This window comes from Aquarana catesbeiana, linkage group LG03 (assembly GCF_042186555.1).
Source record: "Aquarana catesbeiana isolate 2022-GZ linkage group LG03, ASM4218655v1, whole genome shotgun sequence".
In the NCBI taxonomy this organism is placed as follows: Eukaryota; Metazoa; Chordata; class Amphibia; order Anura; family Ranidae; genus Aquarana; species Aquarana catesbeiana.
Genome location: NC_133326.1, coordinates 350,265,636 through 350,283,884, shown reverse-complemented (window position 1 = coordinate 350,283,884; position 18,249 = coordinate 350,265,636). Strand labels below are relative to the sequence as shown.

The 18,249-nt window shown below is 45.1% G+C and overlaps 1 protein-coding gene across 2 annotated transcripts in view; it reads right to left on the bottom strand.

The window, feature by feature from the left end:
• Positions 1-18,249, bottom strand: part of CREBRF (CREB3 regulatory factor) — a 115,033-nt gene that overhangs the window by 64,476 nt on the left and 32,308 nt on the right. The window lies entirely within an intron of this gene.

Below are 18,249 nucleotides of genomic sequence, written 5' to 3'. Positions count from 1 at the left end.
AGACGGCGTTTGACTTCAGTGAATCGCGCTCTTTGTCGTTGGACCTCCGCCGAGAAGTCTGGAAACGCTGAGATGGATCCGGATTGGAATGGAATGTTTCCCTTCAGTCTGGCTAGGCGTAGGACCGCGTCTCGGTCCCTGAAGTTTAATAATTTTGCAATGAAAGTTCGTGGGGGCGCCCCTTCAGGCGGGCGCCGAGCCGGCATGCGGTGGGCGCGCTCCACTACAAATGTTGCCGAGAAGGCCTCTCTGCCATATGTAGCAATCAAAAGCTGCTCAAGAAAGGTGGCTGGATCAGTACCCTCAGAACCCTCCGGTAGTCCAATAAACCGGAGGTTGGACCTGCGGGTCCGGTTCTCCAAGTCGTCATGCTTTTGTGCTAACTGTTGCAACTGGCGCTGCAGGTCTTCTTGTGAGTGCTGCATAGGGTATAGTGTGTCCTCTGCCCGCCCGAGCCTAGTCTCAGCTTCAGTGACCCGTTCCCTGAGTTTGGTCATGTCATGCCTTATGAGTGAAATGTCCATTTTTACCTCCTCTATCTTGGATGTCAGAGTGGATTGGCATAGGGATATTGCTTCCAATACCTTAGCAGTGCCGTCCGGCTCTTGAGCTGCAGGGGAAGCCGCGTGTGCTGCTGGCGCGGCGCCATCTTGTCCCTCAGAGTCCCGCTCCGTCCTCCGGTACCGCTCCAGCGAGGAAGAGGCAGCGGTATTCCGTCTCGGCGGAGACATAGTGTACCCGGGTTGGTGTGCCAGCTCCCAAGGGGTTTAGTATTCGATTGCAGTGTTTCTGAGGCAAAGGATGTAAGTAGAAGGATCTGCTGCGAGCGGAGCTTCAGTCACACACGTCTGCTCACATCGCTGTCCAGGCCACGCCCCCCCCCCCCACTAACCTTTTTGACTTGAAATGTATTGTAATTGTTCTGTTTGCCTTCATTTTCTAAAGGTCTTCAAAAACTGTTGGCGCTACATACATTTCGGGAGAACATTAATGTTCAAATTATATACATTCATGAATGCAGCTGGAAATATTTGTTCATCAGCTATAAATTGTGCTTAAAGCGATCGTAAAGGTAATTTTTTAAAAAATAAAACTAATAATAATGTTATACTTACCTGCTCTGTGCAATAGTTTTGCTCAGAGCAGCCTCATTCCTCCTCTTCTCTGGTCCCCCACTGGCTCCTCCCTCCTGCTGAGTGCCCCCACAGCAAGCTGCTTACTATGGGGGCACTCATGCAGGCTCCACTGACACACACAGGGTAGCTCAGCCCTGCCCCCCACTCCCTCTTCATTGACTGTGATTGACAGTAGCAGGAGCCAATAGCTCTCATGCACATTGGGCTCAGGTAAGTATAAGGGGGGGCTGGGGAAGCAGGACACAGAAAACTTTTTACCTTAATGCACAGAATGCACTGGAAAAAACAAAAAAAACAAAAACCATCTGCCTTTAGAAACACTTTAGCGTAGATGTAAATCCTAACATATTATTTTCTCCCTTTTGGTCTGCTTAATATAACACTGAAAGTCTTTTGTTTTACTTGTTCCAAGAGTGAAAAAAAGATCTGTTGATCCTGCCCTAAATCCTGTGCACTCTACAGCGTTATCTCAAGTAGTGTTATGAGCCTTGTCTAGGTTCCCTCTAAACTAGAGTAGCTCCCCGGGAACAAAATCTGAAGCTGCTCCTAAGACCATGACATCCTCAGCTCCAGCTTGCATGTGCTCACTCCTTTGGATTCTGTTCCTCCCACACACAATCCAGCAAGGTAACAGAGCAGTGATCCTTGAACTGTGGCCCTTTGCTTGCCTTGATCTGGCCCTTGGGTGCTGTTCATCCCAGTGACACCAATAAGGGGGCACCATTGCTTCCACTCACACCAATAGTAGGGAACCATTCCTCTCACTGACACCAGCAATGGGGCATAATTCATCCCACTGATTTAAACAATTAGGCACTATTCCTTTCACAAATACCAATTATGGGGCACTACTCCTCTTTCTATTGACTATGGGCACCATGTAATTTTTTTTACTCGAACTGCCCACTCCGGCCCCCCTAAAGTTTGAAGGACAGTAAACCGGCCCTTGTTTGTTTAGAAATTTGGAGACACCTATTCTAAAACACACCACTTCTGAAGGGTAAAATCATCAACTTTTTCTTGTAAGAGGCAAAATCATCACTGCAAGGAGCATTCAGTGAATGTGCTCTACTGTACATCTATTTCTATACCAAATCCAAGGCTTTTTTCTCAAAGAATAGGTCCAGGAACTACCCCCTTCTGAATTACGCCTTGTCTCTGTTCCCTACCCACCTCCAAGCACCGTTCCTTGGTTCCACCCCCTACCCACCTCCCAGTACTACCCCTTTAAAGAGTACAAAACCATGTATAAGTTTGTGGTGTTAAGTAATTTGTGTGGAAATTGTTAATAACAGGAAAATAAAATAATGTAATGTAGATTCCCTGCAGCCAGCAACAGTATACCCCCAGAGGCAGAATACCACCCAGCATTAACAGATCCACCCTAGCAACAATAGATATTCCCGGCAGCCATCAATAATATTCCCCACTCAACAGTAGATCCCTTCTAGCAACAATTGACCCACCACCAGCAACAATAGACCTCCCCAAAAACAATAGACTCACCACAATATACCCCCCACAGCAACAATAGATCCCCTAGCAGCCATCATTAATAGATTTCCCAGCGCACCTCAGCACACCTTGCCGTTGAATGCTTTCTACCTCATTCCTGCTGAAAAGAAGCCCTGACCAAATCTATAGTCACTTTATGTAGAGAATTGGTTTTATGCCACCAGCTGTTTAGCATTGACACTGATCACACCTCATGGTATACAATAAACCACTAGACACAGAATCTAGAATTCTGTACAATAATGGAAATATGGAACGGCAATATAGTAAAAATGTGAAAGAGGCATCAAAAAGACTTTCCCATTAATATCTACAGGTGCTCACATCGCTCTTGAGCCCATTCGCCCCCGACTGTTTGAAACTTGCAAAATTAAATTTATATACTGCTTGTAGAAATCACCTTAAGTGAATTAAGTAGCATACTTAACCACTTGCCGACCAACTCACGCCGATATACGTCAGCAAAGTGGCACGTTCCCGCGAATCGCCGTATATGAACCGCGGCTCCTTTAAGATAGCAGGTGTGCGCCCGCTGCAGGGCGGGGGACCCAATGCGCATGGTCGCGATCGCCGTCAGCCACGAGAGCTAGAACGGGGATTTGTGTATTTACCAAATTCAGGTACTTACACTGCTTGTGATGTAAAAAAAATAAAATTAAAAAAAGTAAAAGGAAGAAGGATGTATTAATGATTAGCGAGCTGGATTAACCCCTTCCCACCACCGTTTCCTGGCCCTTCAAAAGGTTCTAATAGCCGGGAGGTGGAGGTGGGCATTGATTGGCTGTCACATGATCAGAAAGCTTCCGAACGCAAGTATGCATCAGGAGCTTTCCTGTACCCAGCGGCTGCCGTGCTGGGAGCGCGCTCTCAGCACAGTAATTTGTTTACACAGTGCCGCATTATATGCGGCCACTCGCCAGTAGAGCCCACTTGCTGAGAGTCCACATATGTGCATAGGACCGGCTGGAAGTGGCTAATGCAGAGGTGGTTAATGCAGAACTAAACTCCCTAAAGGGGGTTTGTACCGCATTAATACTAACCCCTTCCGCAGGCAAAAGTCCAGGAAAGGTTTGTTACCCCCTTCCCCATTCTGGCCTAAGACCGAAAAATGACAATGACATGTACCTGGTCCTGCAGCCTCCTGGGATACTCACATCACATCTGCAAGGAGGCTGCATTATCAGCACACAGAGCAGCTAGGGAAGAGGCGGCAAAGACCAAGATGGTGGCATGATCTGCTGCGTTTCACCGGAACAGCCGATCGCAGGGAGACAATGCTGTATTCACTGCGGACGGGTATGGGCTTTGAAGAGCACTACACATAAGTGGGGGGAAAACATAGGTAAAGTGGGGGGGAGTATCGCTTTTTAGCTGGGTGCTATACCTGCCTGAAGAAACATTTCAGCCACTTCACGTTTTTAAACAATATCCTGCTTTTCAGTCTGGAGATCCACTTTAAAGATCTAATTGGTACTTCTGGGTCTCTGTAGTCACGCTAGACTTCATCACTGTAAAAATGACCTATATTTTCCATTGCCAGCTCTGACAGCACACAAATAAAATGTCAGTATAAATGTTTCCTCTAAAACATACATGTAAACAAACCGCAAACAGATGGAGATGGCATAACTCTCCTTGTTTACCACAGAATGTAAAATGCTCCTCACAGTGCCTACATTCACAAATCTTCAAGTGGGCAATTTCATGCATTACTAAATACTAACTTGTTACTACCAGTAAGACACAAAAGTTGTGGAAAGAAAATGCGCAAACTCAAATTCTTACAGCTATTTGACTTTACATGGGAAAACGTAAAGGAGGACAGGCAGTTGAATTACAAGGAAGACATTATGCTTTTGTCTACTTGAGACTGACGCTAAAATGCAAACCTAGAGCTGACCATTTTTACGAATGAACTGTGCCCACATTCTCCATCATGTTGATATGGCAAAAGCTGGCACGGCTTCTGCTTCTTTGGGTCATTCTACATTGTAGAATCTCTAATCAAGTTCTATTACTAGAAGAAAGGACATGTACACACAATATCACAGACATGAAGGGAAAAAGCAAGAAACTTCCACACAACTTGGCATTAGATAACAGCTTGGTAAACTGAGAAAGTGGTTGTGTACCATTGTTTGCACAAAGCTACTACCTGCAGTGAAGCCTGAGGGAGTCTCACAGCCTGCTCCCTCTATATTCACAGTGTTATAATCAAACTACTATTATCTGCTTTCTGAGTGTTGTTAGTACTCACATATGACTATGGTGGCATGTTAGGCTCCCACCCTCCTTACTGCAAGGAACGTACATAAAAGTACTAACCAGTTAAGTTGAATGTCAGGAATGTCTAACGTTAAGGCTCATTCACATTATTATTATTCAGGATTTATATACTGCCAACAGTTTGCGCAGCGCTTTACAACATGAGGGCAGACAGTACAGTTACAATACAGATCAAAACAGGAGAAATCAAAGGGCCCTGCTCATTAGAGCTTACAATCTAGGAGGGAGGGTCAAGTGATACAAAAGGTAATAACTGTGGGGAATGATCTGATAGAGAAAGTAAAAGTACAGTTAGGTGGGGGCTGGATAAGCTTCCCTGAAGAGAAGGGTTTTCAGGGATTGTCTAAAAGCAAGCAGAGTAGGAGCTAGTCGGACAGATTTGTGTAGTGATTTCCAGAGGATGGGAGAGGCTCGGGAAAAGTCCTGGAGGCGAGCATGGGAGGAGGCGACGAAGAAACTAGAGAGCAGGAAGTCTTGGAGGCACGAAGGGAACGAGTAGGTTGGTGTTTTGTAGGGATGAGCTTTGAGTCTAGTCGAACTCATGTGCGACTCGAACATCGGCTGTTCGCCAAACAGCGAACAATTTGGGGTGTTCGCGGCAAATTCGAATGCCGCGTAACACCCTTTAAAAGTCTATGGGAGGAATCAAAAGTGCTAATTTTAACCACTTCAGCCCTGGACCATTTGGCTGCCTAAAGACCAGAGGACTTTTTCCAATTTGGCACTGCGTCGCTTTAACTGCTAATTGCGCGGTCATGTAATGCTGTACCCAAACAAAATTTGCGTCCTTTTCTTCTCACAAATAGAGCTTTCTTTTGATGGTATTTGATCACCTCTGCGGTTTTTATTTTTTGCGCTATAAACGGAAAAAGACCAAAAATTTTGAAAAAAATAATGATATTTTCTACTTTTTGTTATAAAAAAATTCACACTTCACTGCCTATCACAGTTTCGGAGGCCATGGAATGCCCAGGTGGCACAACCCCCCCCCCAAATGACCCCATTTTGGAAAGTAGACACCCCAAGCTATTTGCTGAGAGGCATGGTGAGTATTTTGCAGCTCTCATTGGTTTTTGAAAATGAAGAAAGACAAGAAAAAACATTTTTTTTTTTCTTTTTTCAATTTTCAAAACTTTGTGACAAAAAGTGAGGTCTGCAAAATACTCACTATACCTCTCAGCAAATAGCTTCGGGTGTCTACTTTCCAAAATGGGGTCATTTGGGGGGGGGGGGGGGGGGTTGAACTGTCCTGGCATTTTATGCACAACATTTAGAAGCTTATGTCACACATTACCCACTCTTCTAACCACTTGAAGACAAAGCCCTTTCTAACACTTTTTGTTTACGTGAAAAAATTATTTTTTTTTAGCAAGAAAATTACTTTGAACCCCCAAACATTATATATTTTTTTAAAGCAAATGCCCTACAGATTAAAATGGTGGGTGTTTCATTTTTTTTTCACATAGTATTTGCGCAGCGATTTTTCAAACACATTTTTTGGGGAAAAAACACACTTTTTAAATTTTAATGCACTAAAAGACACTATATTGCCCAAATGTTTGATGAAATAAAAAAGATGATCTTAGGCCGAGTACATGGATACCAAACATGACATGCTTTAAAATTGTGCACAAACGTGCAGTGGCAACAAAATAAATACATTTTAAAAGCCTTTACAGGTTACCACTTTAGATTTACAGAGGAGGTCTACTGCTAAAATTACTGCCCTGGATCTGACCTTTGCGGTGATACCTCACATGCATGGTGCAATTGCTGTTTACATTTGACGCCAGACCGACGCTTGCGTTCGCCTTAGCGCGAGAGCAGGGGGGGACAGGGGTGCTATTTTTTTTTCTTTTTCATCTTATTTTTAAACTGTTTCTTTCGTTTTTATTTTTAAATCATTTTTATTGTTATCTCAGGGAATGTAAATATCCCCTATGATAGCAATAGGTAGTGACAGGTACTCTTTTTTGAAAAAATTGGGGTCTATTAGACCCTAGATCTCTCCTCTGCCCTCAAAGCATCTGACCACACCAAGATCGGTGTGATAAAATGCTTTCCCAATGGCGCTGTTTACATCGGGCGAAACCTAAGTCATAAAATGCTCGTAGCTTCCGGTTTCTTAGGCCATAGAGATGTTTGGAGCCACTCTGGCCTCTGATCAGCTCTGTGGTCAGCTGGCTGAATCACCGGCTGCATTCTCAGGTTCCCTGTTGAGACAGGAGAGCCAGAGAAAAACACGGGAAGACGGGGGGGGGGGGGGGGGGGGGGGGGAAGAGAGAGAGAGAGAGAGAGAGAGAGAGAGAGAGAGAGAGAGAGAGAGAGAGAGAGAGAGAGAGAGAGAGAGAGAGAGAGAGAGAGAGAGAGAGAGAGAGAGAGAGAGAGAGAGAGAGAGAGAGAGAGAGAGAGAGAGAGAGAGAGACTATTTTTTTTTAACTTTATATATTTTTTTTTGTGTTTTTTTTTTTTTTTACACTGTTTTTGTAACTGTAACTTTTATAACTGTAACCGGTTCCAGGTTCGGGTCTCTCAAAATGCGATGGCATCTTGGAGACCCTGTGAAAGTGTGCCTAGTCTGTGCAATGCTGTACCCTACGCTAATACTCAACTAGTGTATGGTAGCGTTCAAAACATTCACCAATGCAAAGACCAGGATTGTCAGGACAGGAGGGACAATAATAGCGGGTGGCACGCCTATATCCACGCTTGCTGCAGACACAACATCTTTTCTGGGGGGGTTCGTTGGGTACTCGGGAGGACATACAGAAAATGCTTCTCATGCAGCTGACTGCATTTGGTTGGGGATGTGAATGGGGGAAGTACGGGTGCTGCAGAAGTGGTGGGTTCCCAATTAGGATTGGCGAATGCAGCAGGAAGGGCATTATGGGCACGACGGGCCTGTGTTTATCTTCTTCGGACCCCCCGCCCGCGGGAAGGCAATCACGTACCAGGTACGTGATTTTGCCTGCCCGCGCCATTCTGCTGACGTATATCAGCGTGAGGCGGGTAGTCAAGTGGTTAAAGGCTTATATGCAAGTTATTGTCATAAAAAGTGTTTGGGGACCTGGGTCCTGCCCCAGGGGACATGGATCAATGCAAAAAAAAGTTTTAAAAACGGCTGTTTTTTCGGGAGCAGTGATTTTATTAATGCTTAAAGTAAAACAATAAAAGTGTAATATCCCTTTAAATTTCGTAGCTGGGGGGTGTCTATAGTATGCCTGTAAAGGGGCGCATGTTTCCCGTGTTTAGAACAGTCCTGACAGTAAAATGACATTTCAAAAGGGAAAAAAAGTCATTTAAAACTACTCGCGGCTATTGCATTGCCGGTCCGACAATACACATAGAAGTTCATTGATAAAAACGGCATGGGAATTCCCCACAGGGGAACCCCGAACCAAAATTAAAAAAAAAAAAAAAAAAAAAAAAAAAAGACGTGGGGGTCCCCCTAAACTCCATACCAGACCCTTCAGGTCTGGTATGGATATTAAGGGGAACCCCGCGCCAAAATAAAAATAAATAAATAAATAAAAGGCGTGGGGGCCCCCCAAAAATCTATACCAGACCCTTATCTGAGCACGCAACCTGGCAGGCCGCAGGAAAAGAGGGGGGGGGGGGAACGAGAGAGCGCCCCCCCCCCCTGAACCATACCAGGCCACATGCCCTCAACATTGGGAGGGTGCTTTGGGGTAGCCCCCCAAAACACCTTGTCCCCATGTTGATAAGGACAAGGGCCTCATCCCCACAACCCTGGCCGGTGGTTGTGGGGGTCTGCGGGCGGTGGGCTTATCGGAATCTGGAAGTCCCCTTTAACAAGGGGACCCCCAGATCCCGGCCCTCCCCCCTGTGTGAAATGGTAAGGGGGTACCCCTACCATTTCACTAAAAAACTGTCAAAAATGTTAAAAATGACAAGAGACAGTTTTTGACAATTCCTTTATTTAAATGCTTCTTCTTTCTTCTATCTTCCTTCATCTTCTGGTTCTTCCTCTGGTGTTCTCGTCCAGCATCTCCTCCGCAGCGCCTTCTTCCCTTCTTCTCCTCGGGCCGCTCCGTATCCATGGCATGGAGGGAGGCTCCCGCTCTTCTCTTCATCTTCTTCTCTTCTTCATCTTCTTCTCCGGGCCGCTCTGCATCCATGCTGGCATGGAGGGAGGCTCCCGCTGTGTGACGAGTCTCCTCTTCTGACGGTTCTTAAATAACGGGGGGCGGGGCCACCCGGTGACCCCGCCCCCTCTGACGCACGGGACATGCCGGGACTTCCCTGTGGCATTCCCCGTAACATCACAGGGAAGTCCTGTCAAGTCACCGCGCTTCAGAGGGGGGCAGGGTCACCGGGTGGCCCAGCCCCCCGTTATTTAAGAACCGTCAGAAGAGGAGACTCGTCACACAGCGGGAGCCTCCCTCCATGCCAGCATGGATGCGGAGCGGCCCGGAGAAGAAGTTGAAGAGAAGAAGAAAAGAAGATGAAGAAGAGAAGAAGAAGATGAAGAGAAGAGCGGGAGCCTCCCTCCATGCGATGGATGCTGAGCGGCCCGAGGAGAAGAAGGGAAGAAGACGCCGCGGAGGAGATGCTGGACGAGAACACCGGAGGAAGAACCAGAAGAAGATGAAGGAAGATAGAAGAAAGAAGAGTATTTAAATAAAGGAATTGTCAAAAACTGTCTCTTGTCATTTTTAACAGTTTTTTAGTGAAATGGTCCCTTACCATTTGACACGGGGGGGGGGGGCGGGATCTGGGGGTCCCCTTGTTAAAAGGGGGCTTCCAGATTCCGATAAGCCCCCCGCCCGCAGACCCCCACAACCACCAGCCAGGGTTGTGGGGATGAGGCCCTTGTCCTCATCAACATGGGGACAAGGTGTTTTGGGGGGCTACCCCAAAGCACCCTCCCAATGTTGAGGGCATGTGGCCTGGTACGGCTCTCTCGTCCTCCCCTCTTTTCCTGTGGCCTGCCAGGTTGCGTGCTCGGATAAGGGTCTGGTATGGATTTTTGGGGGGACCCCATGCCATTTTTTTTTTTTTTTTTTTTTTGGTGCGGGGTTCCCCTTGAAATCCATACCAGACCTGAAGGGTCTGGTATGGAATTTAGGGGAACCCCCACGTCATTTTTTTTTTTAAATTTTGGTTCGGGGTTCCCCTGTGGGAAATTCCCATGCCGTTTTTATCAATGAACTTCTACGTGTATTGTCGGACCGGCAATGCAATAGCCGCGAGTAGTTTTAAATGACTTTTTTCCTTTGAAATGTCATTTTGCTGTCAGACTGTTCTAAACACGGGAAACATGCGCCCCTTTACAGGCATACTATAGACACCCCTCAGGTACGAAATTTAAAGGGATATTACACTTTTATTGTTTGACTTTAAGCATTAATAAAATCACTGCTCCCGAAAAAACGGCCGTTTTTAAAACTTTTTTTTGCATTGATACATGTCCCCAAACACTTTTTATGACAATAACTTGCATATAAGTCTTTAAAATTAGCACTTTTGATTATTCATGTTCGTGTCCTATAGACTTTAACGGTGTTCGAACGAACTTTTTTCCTGTTCGCATGTTCTGGTGCGAACCGAACAGGGGGGTGTTCGGCTCATCCCTAGTGTTTTGAGACTAGGTTAGTGATGTAGGTGGGGGCCGAGTTGTGGATGGCTTTGTAAGTTATTAGAATTTTGAATTTAATTTGTTGGGCGAGTGGAAGCCAGTAGAGGGACTGACAGAGGGGTAGCAGACACTGAACGGTTGGTAAGGTAGATGATCCTGGCAGCAGCATTCATGATGGACTGAAAGGGGGGATAGCCTATGTAAAGGTAACCCCGTGAGGAGAGAGTTGCAGTACCCAAGGCGGGAGATGACCAGGGAGTGAACTAGGAATTTTGTGCTGTCGTTGGTAAGGAAGGGGCGTATTTTGGAGATGTTGCGGAGATTGAGACAGCAAGATTTGGAAAGCGTTTGGATGTGGGGCTGAAAGGATAATTCAGAGTCCAGGGTTACACCTAGAACCTTATCATGCGGGGAGGGGCTGATAGTAGTACTATTGATTTTGACAGAGATCGGGGCAGGAAAAATCATGAGCTTAGTTTTGGATAGATTGAGTTTGAGGAAGTGGTGAGACATCCAGGCTGATATGTCTGTTAGTAGATTAGTGATACGGAAGGAGACTGAAGGAGTGAGCTGGGGGGTAGAAAGATAGATTTGGATGTCACAATGACATCACATAGCGCATTATGGTATGGCTTGGTAATGTACTAATTATGTCCGTTATGGTACATGGCCATTCATTGTCAATTGCATCCAAATGCACATATGCAGTGCACAGATGTGTTGGTTCTGTGCCTTGCATTGTTTTTTGAAATATAAAGTAGGACCTATTTTTTGGGGCACGTTAACCACCTCAATACCGGGAACTTTCACCCTCCTCCTGCCCAGGCCAAATTTTCAGCTTTCAGTGCTGTGGCACTTATGTTTGCTGATGAGGCAGCACTGACAATCAAGGCACTGATGAGCCGTGCCCCAATTATCAGTGTAAGCAATGTTCTGACAGTCTTGTCGGTTAACGGCTCTCCTTTCCTCACACAGACACAGCGCATGAGGAAAGGAATGCTGATAACCAGCAAGTCTGTTTACATGTGATCAGCTGTGATTGGACACAGCTGATCACAGAGTACCCCCCAAAGCACCCCAGGGTATGCACGGGAGGCGGAGTTCTGGGAGGGCATCCATGGATGCTCTTCCAGAACTGGAAGTCCATGCTCTAGCAGTGAGAGTGAACCTTTGGCACGTGTGCCACAGCTGGCACGCAGAGCCATCTCTGTGGGCATGCGAGAGGGTCCAGGTTCACGGCGGGAAGAACACGGTAGTAAGCAGCAGCGAGGGGCAGGAAATTATCTGCACGAGTGAGTGGTCGCCGCGGAAGGCTACAGACCTGAGAGCAAGGGAGGAAGAGAAACAAGCAGCGGCGAAATGCAGGAAACTGCGCAAGTGAGTGGGTGGCCCCGCATCCTCCACCTGGAAGGCTACAGGCCTAACAGCTCGGGAGTGAGAGAAGCAAGCAGCGGTGAGGTACAGGAAACTGTCTGCACGAGTGAGTGGGCAGCCCCGCATCCTCCGCGTGGTAGGCTACAGGCCTGACAGGGAGGGAGAGAAGAGCTTCACTGCTTAATTTCATGGCCGAAGAGGGGCGCAGCATCCCTGGCACCTTCCGGAGCCTGGACTCCTCAAACCTCCTTCAACAGTGAGGCCCGGAGAACAGACTGACTGTGGGCCCGGAAGACGAGGACAGGCGAGAGGCGCAGGCTGTGAGGGAGCCGCTGGATGGAACAGAGCAGAGGGCTCTCCCGGATCAAGGATGGAGACAGGTACCGGGCACAATTATACACTGAATACCTGCAGACAAAGACTGGGGCAGGGAGGCAGAGCAGGGATTGCAGATAGGGACAGAGCTAGAGGTCTCCCTTTCTCACAGCTCCCCTCTTTTTCAGCCCCCCCTCTGTGTCCCCCTCTTTCTGCTCCCCCCCTCTCTCTCTCTCTGCGTCCCCCTCTCTGTCCTCTCTCTGCCCCCCTTCTCTCTGTCCTCCTCCTCTCTCTCTCTGCATCCCCTCTCTCTCACTGTCCCCACTGCCTTGTGGTGCACTGAGCACAGGCAGTAGATTTCAAAAAGTAAAGTAAACGTTTATTGCACATGCTCACTTTGCTAAGCAAATGACAGGAAATAAGGTCATGTGTTGGACATGTGTTCACTTTATAAACCCAATTATGTGTAAAAATAGCACGACTGGTTGATCAAAGTAAACACAGCTTCATCGTATTTACTAAGCTCAGAGAACATTCACTTTTTCAAAGTGAATCCTTTTAGTAAATCATCCTTGATAAATATGGAATCCAGAGACGCTCAGACAACTAGTATTCGTAGGATGACCGAAACATCAGCCTCTGTATGTTTTTCTGTACAAGTTACCTTAAACAGCACCCAAAACCCATGAATGGTACAAACGCAAACTAAAATTGTATTGAATTCCTCAGGGTATCAGAGAAGATGGATGATTTGCTAGTACAGCAGCTATCTCGACAGCTTTTACTACAAATGCTAAACTTTCCGCTTTCCACTTAGAGATTAGACTCCCTAGTCACACCTCAGGAGTGTGTCATACCAAAATATTTTCCTTTTGGCTTTTTAAATAAAGGATATCATTTTGCATCTCAGTGTGTGCTTGTTCCTATAAAATCGGACATCACTAAATGGTGGACCATGGTTCGAACTTGAACAGTCACAGTCCCTTCCGGACCGCCGTGGTTGAGCCACTCAACCTGGGTGTCTCTGTCCACCTTGTAGATTCCTCTCGAGCCCTCCCCCCAGCTGCTGTCACTGTCATCCGTGCAGCAGGGTTGAAGGAGGGAGGCGCAACAGGTCTTGACAAAGCTACCACCCTCCATCCAGACCTGCCGCACCTCTTATCCTCTGTCCTGCTGTGTTAGGTAGGACTGTGAAGGGAGGGCTGTCATGGGAAGGGGACTGTGAAAACTGATATGAATAGGAGAATGTGATGTGAAGGAGGGACTGATGAACTGATGTGAAGGTGGGATGTGATATGAAATCATGATGCAAATGTAACAAGGGGGGTTCGGAGGGCATGGATGTAAAAAGAGGAAGTGTGTTGTGAAGAAAAATTTAAATGACCTCCATGAACTTTAATTCAGTACCCCTCCTGTAGATGGTAAAACATTTACTACAAAGTTCATGTCTAAGAAGTCAAAACATCCAATATTTTTTTCGTTTATTTACTAAACTTCACTCCAAATTGGATTTAAAGGGGTACAGTAGAACCCAGGCACATTCACATCAACTAAGAGGGCATCTACTAAGCTGCTAAATTAATAAAAAAAAAGTATTTCCTTATTTTTTTCCTTAATATTTAATGTTGGTAATATATTCAGGTGATATTTACAATAGCATTACAGCCAATAGAGTTTACCTTTTTTTATATTTTAAAGTTGTACTTCCGTTTATCTAAAAGCAATATTTTTGTTTGTTTATGAAACTTGTTTTTACGTGTAAAGAGGTTATGTATCACAACAGATAAATTTGCAGTGCATGTTCAAATCTTAATACCATAAATAATAACATGTTATTAGATTTGTACTCCTGGAATATATCAGGAGTTTGGCAGTTCTAGAGAAATGCTTAAATAATGCATTACAATTAAACCCATTCGATTGTAGTCGACAAAACTGTAACAGAGATTTTAGTAGTATAAGTAAAACTCAGGTGACAAACTAAAATGCTATTTTAGTCAAAAGACTGACTAAACCGAAATCTAAATTTGATATCAAAATTAGCACTGGTAGCAGGGTAAAGTTTATAGAATTAAAAAAACCCCAACATCTTAGAGTTATGGTCAAATTTTTATTTCTACGTGTTAAATGCTAGAATTTAGCAGTTTCCAGGAAGTTAACAATTACTAGCAGTTTTTCTCAGTTGTTTCATCTTTTACTTTGCCGAGTCATCCTGACCTGTAGCGTTTAAAGCAAGCACATATTAAGCACCTCTTCCGGCCTCTTCCCGTTACACATACTTGACATTCTGAACATTTCCATACAAACTGTAGCAAGCTTTTTTCTTTTTATACATCCCTGAAGTGTTTACAGACAACATAATACAGAATTCTTGTAACTTAAGTTTAAAATATAGCCGTGTCAAAGTGTAACACTGAAAGGAGTTTTCATTTTGAGTATCGGGGCAGGAATAATCACTCGAAGGACGCAAAGCGATAGCAGCGGTACATTTTTTTCCCCCAAAAGGCCCCTCTGTAGGTTTAGGCTATAAATGTTGCATACTAGTACTCTACAACCTTTCAGAACCCTCCAGAAGTGCATGGTCACTGCTCCAGGTGCTTCCATCTTCGCCCAGTTTTCCTTCTGGGTGTGCACTCTCCAGCGGTTTGAATGGTTGGACCATGAGAAGGTCACTGGCATGGCACAGCACTCTCGGCACTCCGTGTGCCGTGAAGGCAGAGCATACTGTACAGGTGACATAATCGGCCAGAGGCAATGTGAACACCTCCTTAATGGACCAAGTTTAGGAGATATTCAAAGTACCTACAGGTAACACTTATTAACCGCTTGTCAACCAGCCACCGCAGTTATACTGCAGCAACATGGCTCGGCTGCACGAATCGTCGTCATGGTACATCGGTACCATGGACGGCCACCAGGGGGCGCGCGCACCCCCTGCTTGCCCATGGAACCAATGCGAGCGCCCGGTGGACGTGATCACCGCCGGGCTCCCACAATCGCTCAGGGCACACGGAGAACCAAGATCTGTGTGTGTAAACACAGTTTCTGGTTCTCTAAGGGGTGAAGAGACAGATCATCTGTTCATACAGAGTATGAACAGCGATCTGTCATCTCCCCTGCACAGTCTCATCCCCCCTTCAGTTAGAACACACAATAGGATACACTTAACCCCTTCTTGGCCCCCTAGTGGTTAACCCCTTCACTGCCAGTGACATTTTTACAGTAATCAATGCAATTTTATAGCACTGTGTCCGCCATAATGTCGCACTCCCAATAAAAATCGCAGATTGCTGCCATTACTAGTAAAAAAAAAAAAAAAAATAATGATAAAAAAAGCCATAAAACTATCCCCCATTTTGTAGATGCTATAAATTTTGCGCAAACCAATCAATATACGCTTATTGCGATTTTTTTTACCAAAAATTTGTAGAATACATATCGGCCTAAACTGAGGAAAAAAATAGTTTTTTTATATATATTTTTGGGGGATACTTATAGCAAAAAGTAAAAAATATAGCTTTTTTTCAAAATTGTCGCTCTTTTTGTTTATAGCACAAAAAATAAAAACCACCAAAAGAAAGCTCTATTTGTGGGAAAAAAAGGACGTCAATTTTGTTTGGGAGCCATGTAGCACAACCGCGCAATTGTCAGTTAAAGGGACGCAGTGCAGAATCGCAAAAAGTGCTCTGGTCTTTGGGCAGCCAAATGGTCCAGGCTGAAGTGGTTAAAAGCTTACCTGTGGGTACAAGTTTAAAATGACATCTTACTACTGCCGTTATTTATCCTGGGACTCTGAGACTTCACTGTTAGCCTTCACCTGCCAACACCATAAATGGGTCTCGCTCTTCTCTTTGTGTATGGTGGAAATGCAGCATCAAAAGAGTAGTAGGTTGATGAGGGAGGTAAAAAGACCAGTAGGGGATACTACTGACCTCTTCTGTCATAAACCCTTCTCCCTGCCTGTTAGCATTTATGTACACTGAGCCATGTATGTGCAGCTAAGTGTACATTTATAGTACCGATGTTTGCCATGATGATGCAACTCCCATGCACACTCATAGAATTGATGTCATCGTGGTCTGGCCAACCAAGTGGTCAAAGAGTTGGAACTCAGAAGAAAGACCGGGAGAAGATAGCAGCGCAGTGCTGGAGAGGGTTGTTTGCCAGATAGGTCTGCCATAAAGTGCTACTAGCACATTACAGCCAACAGCTCCAGGGGCCCAAAAGCAAAAAAATAAAAATTATGGAATAGCAAGACGAAGTTAAAAATAATTGAAATATAATGTGAAAAATTATATAAATTTTAAATTTTCACCAAGGATACAATTTAAATGTCCAGGTAGTGGGAGGTGTGGCTAGCACGCAAGGCAGATGGACACTTAGACCCGGAGCTCCATTCTGCAGCGGGGGTTATCAGCATGCAGCACCTAACTCAGAACTCATTGTTTTCTCCCCCTAACGGCAGATTGCTTCCCACACGAGCGGGTGACATGCCTTGCAAAAGGAAAGGTTTCCCAGCCCAAAATTCTCACTGCCTTCTTCCATCAGGCGGCCCAGGCGAGATGGAGCGGGAACGCATACCTCTCCACGAGGCAGACGACAGACACAAACAGCGGCCTGTTCTGGTGGCTCTGGGCATGGAGGCTGTCCTGGAGAAATTCATGCCATTGGCTTCAGAGTTGATCATATAGAGCAGGGGTCTTCAAACTACGGCCCTCCAGTTGTTCAGTAACTACAATTCCCTTCATGCCTAGTCATGTCTGTAAATGTCAGATTTTACAATGCCTCATAGGACGTGTAGTTCCACAACAGCTGGAGGGCCGTAGTTTGAAGATCCCCGATATAAAGCATAAAAATGGATGAATATGCCCACACTATAAACAACCTGGTGGATGCCCATGACGACATTATTTAATTTTCATTATATCCACGTACAAAGCCAATTCCAAAATTCAAACATAATTACCTTTAATAAGTACATTTTAAAATTACCATGAATCCTACCCACTCCCCCCCCCCCTCCTCAATCCATCCCATGCCCTCATACTCCTCCCGTTCAATCCCCTATCTAGTTTTCTCCATCTTACTCCCAGTTCTCCCAGTCTTATCCTCCTACAACCGCCACACATCTCATCGTCTTTTTAAACGTCTTCCAATCTTACCATCTATTTATCATTCCCTCCTCTCCACAGTATCTCAGATATTCCAAATTGTACGTCTCTTCTACCCTTCCGATCCAATCCTTTATTGTGGGAATATCTTGCCAGAGCCTTGGTATTAGATGGCTGCATTCATCAGATGAGGTATCACGGATTCTTTATATTTTTTTATTGAGCTTTCTATCCCATGGAATAAGCATGTCGAAGGTTCTTCTAATATTTCTCTATTAGGAATTTATTAACTGTAAAATCTTTCCAGTAGCTTTTTATTTTTGGGCAATCCCACCATATGTGGGCCATCATTTCCACTACTTTACATCCTCGCCAACAGTGTGGCAATTTCCCCGTTTGATACTTGCATATTTTGTCTGGGGTTATATACCACCTTGTAAGGCATTTGTAGTCCATCTCAGCTGTGTTAGTATCTACGGAGCCATGTACCAGCCTCAGTATTTTTCCTAATTTTTGTTTATTCACTCCTGTTCAATTCTTTTCCCATTTTTCTATGTATGGCGGGACCTCCAGCTACACCATTGCATTTGGTGCTATACTCAGCCGCTCCAAAGGCCTTAGGTCTTCCGCAGAACTTATTGGTTGTGGCAAAGTTGTAACAAAATGATTCATCTGGAGGTACCACCATTCATTAATCACCATCAAATTTGTTTTGATTCTTGAAATGTGCATATTTTCCCCTTTTCTATTATGTCCTTTAAAGAGAAAGTAAAGGCAGGGAAAAAGAAAAAAAAAAAAAAAAAAAAAAAAAAAAAAAAAAAAAAACACACACACCCTGTAAGGCAAAAGGCATAAATAGCTAGTATGCATAGCATACTAGCTCATTATCAATAACTTACCTGAGATGGAAGCC